Genomic DNA, 4,503 nt, shown 5'->3' on the forward strand with positions numbered 1-4,503 from the left:
CAAGAAATTGAAAACCTAATTGAAAAAATAAAGACAGAAAATTTCCCTTACCCAGTGAAAGAAATAGACATTCAAGTCCAGGAAGCACAGAAAGTCCCAAATAAGATGAACCCAAAGAGGCCCACACCAAGACACATCATAATTAAAACCCCAAAGGTTAAAGACAGAGAATCTTCTTAAAAAAATGTTTTTGTTGATTTTAGAGAGGGAGGGAGAGGGATAGAGAGAGATAGAAACATCAATAATGACAGAGAATCATCAATTGGCTGCCTCCTGCACTCCCCCAACTGCGGACCGAGCCCACAACCTGGGCATGTGCCCTTGACTGCAATAAAACCTGGTACTCTCCAGTCAGCAGGCCAGTGCTCTATTCACTAAGCCAAACTGGCTAGGACCAAAGAGAGAATCTTAAAAGCAGCAAGAGAAAAGCAGTTAGTTACCTAACAAGTAGTGCCCATACAACTGTCAGTTGATTTCTCAACAGAAACTTTGTAGGATAGAAGGGAGTGACGAGAAATATTCAAAGTGAAATTTGAAATATGAAAAGTATGAACCCACAACCAAGACTATTCTATCCAGCGAAACTATCATTTAGAATTGAAGGTCAGATAAAAAACTTCCCAGACAAAGAAAACTAAAGGAGTTCATCACCACCAAACCAGTATTACATGAAATGTTTAAGGACATTCAAGAAGAAGAAGAAGAAGAAGAAGAAGAAGAAGAAGAAGGAGGAGGAGGAGGAGGAGGAGGAGGAGGAGGAGGAGGAGGAGGAGGAGAGGGAGAGGGAGAGGGAGAGGGAGAGGGAGAGGGAGAGGGAGAGGGAGAGGGAGAGGGAGAGGGAGAGGGAGAAGAAGAAGAAAATAATTATGAACAGTAAAATGACAATAAATACATATCTATCAACAATTGAATCTAAAAATCAAAATAAATAAACAAGCAGAACAAGAGAATACTCATAGATACAAAGAACATGTTTACTGTTGCCATATGGGAGGGAGTTAGAGGCTAGGTGGAAAAGATGAAGGGATTTAGAAGTACAAATTAGTAATTATAGTGTAGTCATGGCGGTGTAAAGTACAGCATAGGGAATACAGTTAATAATATTCTAATAACTATGCATGATGTTAGGCGGGTATGAGATTTTTTTGGATGATCACTTAATAAGTTTTATATCTAATCACTGGGGTGTACACCTGAAATTAATGTAATATTGTATGTCTATGGTAATTGAAAAAAATGATTTAAAAAACCAGATTTACTGAGGCAGAGTTGACCTGTGCTGAACTGAACATATTTAGAGTATGCAATTTAATGTTTTAACATAGGTATACAACTATAAAACCACCACTATCAGGATCATGAAAATACCTATTATTCCTGAAGTTTCCTCATACACCTTTATCATCCTCTCCTCTCTCCCACCCCACCCCTCACAGGCAACAATTGATCTCTTTCTTCTTAGTCTGCATTTTCCAGAATTTTATTTTGTATATGAAATCATACAGTACATAACTCTTTTTGTCTAACTTTTTTTTACCCATCACAGCTGTTTTGGGATTCATTCACATTGTTTTGTGTATCAATAGTTTGTTCTTTCTTACTGTCGAGTAGTATTTCATTATATAGGTATACCACAATTTGCTTATCAGTTTACTTTTTTTTTTTACAGACAACTGTTTAGTTTTTATTTCATAATCATAAACTTAACTCTGCAATCCAGCTAGATTGGGAAGGGGTAGGGAAATTATGGAACCCAATAAACTGGCAAGAGCACAAAGATTATAGAACATTCCAAGCAAATCAGGGTGAAGGGGTGCTCTCCTAAGCTACAGAAGGAATGGTCTGGTGGTTAAGATAAAACACAAGTCAAATTTATTAGAGTTGTTCACAGTCAGCAATGGTGATCTTCTTGCTGGTCTTGCCATTCCTGGACCCAAGGGCTCCATGGCTGTCACAATATCCATGCCTTCTTTCACCTGGCCGAAGACCACATGCTTGCCATCTAACCACTCAGTCTTGGCAGCACGGATGAAAAACTGGGAGCCATTTGTGTTCGGGTCAGCATTTGCCATGGACAAGATGCCAGGACCTGTATGTTTCAGGACGAAGTTCTCATCCTCAAACTTATCCCCATGGACTTGCCACCTGTGCCATTATGGCATGTGAAGTCACCACTCTGGCACATAAATCCCGGAATAATTCTGTGAAAGCAGGAACCTTTATAACCAAATCCTTTCTCCCCAGTGCTCAGAGCATGGAAGTTTTCTGCTGTCTTTGGAACTTTGTCTGCAAACAGCTTGAAGGAGACGCCACCCAAGGGCTCGCTGTCGATGCAATGTTGAAGAACACGCTGGGATTCACCATGGTTGGTCACAGGCGGCTTCGGGGCGGTGGCGTCTGCCTATCAGTTTACTCTTTGATGGGTATTTGGGTTGTTTCCACTTTTTGGCTATTGCAAATTAAGCTGCGAACACACACACACACACACACAAGAATAAAATTTATATTTAAACTTAGCACATCCACTTAGTATGATACTCATGCATGAACTTCAGTTTTAATCATTTGAGTAACTGTGGATATAAGTGTTTGTGCAGAGACTTTTATCCTTTCCTTATTTCCCTGCAGTCACATGGTTGGGGTGATTCAAAGTTTGTAAACTGGATTCAAGTAAGAGTAAAGTTCTCTGGGACTTATCCTCTTAAGAATACAGTTTTCAAGGACCAAGATGGCGGCATAGGTAAACACCGGAAATTGCTGCCTCCCACAACAAAGTCAAAAATACAACTAAAAGACAAAACAGACATCATCCAGAACCACAAGAAGGCTGGCTGAGTGGAAATTCTACAACTAGAAGTAAAGAGAAAAGCACACTGAGACTCAGAGGAGGTGCGGAAGTGCAGTGGTATGGAGGTGAACGCAGCAAGGACTGGCAACTGAGGACGCGGCTGTCTTTTTTAATCAGGAGGGAGTCACAAGCCCCCGACTGCTCTGAACTCCAGTTCCAGGTGAGTCTCTGGGAAACCTAGACTCATACGGGGAAACTGGACTTTCTGGCAGTGGGCAGAACTCGGAACTCGAGGGCGGCTTTCTCTCAAAGGTGCTTGCAGCAATTACCGGGACACTGAGAAGCGGGACCTCTTAGGGCAGGGCTGAGGATCAGCCATAGCTGCTTGCTCCACCCTGTTGATTCCCTGAGACCCCCCCCCCCCAAACTGCGGCAGAGGCTTTTGCATATGAATGCTCTGGCCCTTTGCAATCTGAAAATTACCTAACAAACTGCAGCTGGGCCAGACAGACCCAGAACTTCCAAGAGAAGGCCCAAGGCCCCACAGCAGCTTGCATTGCTTCACAGCTGGGCCTCATCTGGGCACCTCCAAACCCCAAACAAGGAAGGGGAATCTGCAGATCTCCTTGTAGCTCCTACTGGGTAGCCTCAGGCAGAGGCTAAATTATCACCTCCTTAGATCCAAGAGCCAGTGTACCCAGTGGTCAGAGTGGGACCATCCAATTACAACTCCTCAGATCCATAAGGGACACACTCAGGGGCCAGACTCAGTGAGCACCAAAGCTCCACTGAAGCAAGTCTTGCCTCATAAGGGTGTCTTCAGCACAGAAGTTCTCCCACTGCAGACACAGCTGATTGTCACAGCCAATTGGCCTGGAGGTCAATTCCTCCCAGTGATACCTACAACAATCAAAGCTTAACTACAACAAGACTGTGCACAAAGCCCACAAAGGGGTGCACCAAGAGTGTCCACCTCAGGTAATTGGGGAGGCTGAGCCACTGGGCCCTATAGGACACCTAGCTCACAAAGCCCCTCTACCAACACAGGGAAGCATAAAAAATGCAGAGACAAAGAAACAGGTCACAAATGACAGAAATGGAGGAAAGCAAACTACTGGATATAGAGTTCAAAACCACAGTTATAAGGTTTTTCAAGAACTTTCTAGAAACCGCCGATAAATTTAGTAAGACCCTCAAAAAGACTGGTGAGACTGCTGATAAATGTAGTGAGACTCTCAAGTAATCTAGTGAGACCTTCAAGGTTATGAAAAAGGACCAACTAGAAATTAAGCATACACTGACTGAAATAAAGGATATTATGCAGAGTTCCAACATCAGACTAGAGGATCGCAAGAATCAAGTCAAAGATTTGAAATACGAAGAAACAAAAAACACCCAACCAGAAAAGCAAAATGAAAAAAGAATCCGAAAATACGAATATAGTGTAAGGAGCCTCTGGGACAGCTTCAAGCTTACCAACATCCGAATTATAGGGGTGCCAGAAGAAGAGAGAGAGCAAGATATTGAAAACCTATTTGAAGAAATAATGACAGAAAATTTCCCCTACCTGGTGAAAGAAATAGACTTACAAGTCCAGGAAGCGCAGAGAACCCCAAACAAAAGGAATCCAAAGAGGACCACACCAAGACACATCATAATTAAAATGCCAAGAGCAAAAGACAAAGAGAATCCTAAAAGCAGCAAGAGAAAGACAG

At 42.5% G+C, this 4,503-nt stretch overlaps 1 pseudogene across 1 annotated transcript; it reads right to left on the reverse strand.

Annotated features, from left to right (window-relative positions):
* Positions 1 to 1,875: 1,875 nt before the first annotated feature.
* On the reverse strand, positions 1,876 to 2,364 carry LOC308535314 (peptidyl-prolyl cis-trans isomerase A-like; annotated as a pseudogene). The gene has a single exon. The product of its transcript is annotated as a peptidyl-prolyl cis-trans isomerase A-like (transcript).
* Positions 2,365 to 4,503: the final 2,139 nt, after the last annotated feature.

Source organism: Myotis nattereri (genome assembly GCF_964212035.1).
Source record: "Myotis nattereri genome assembly, chromosome: 1".
NCBI classification, from domain to species: domain Eukaryota; kingdom Metazoa; phylum Chordata; class Mammalia; order Chiroptera; family Vespertilionidae; genus Myotis; species Myotis nattereri.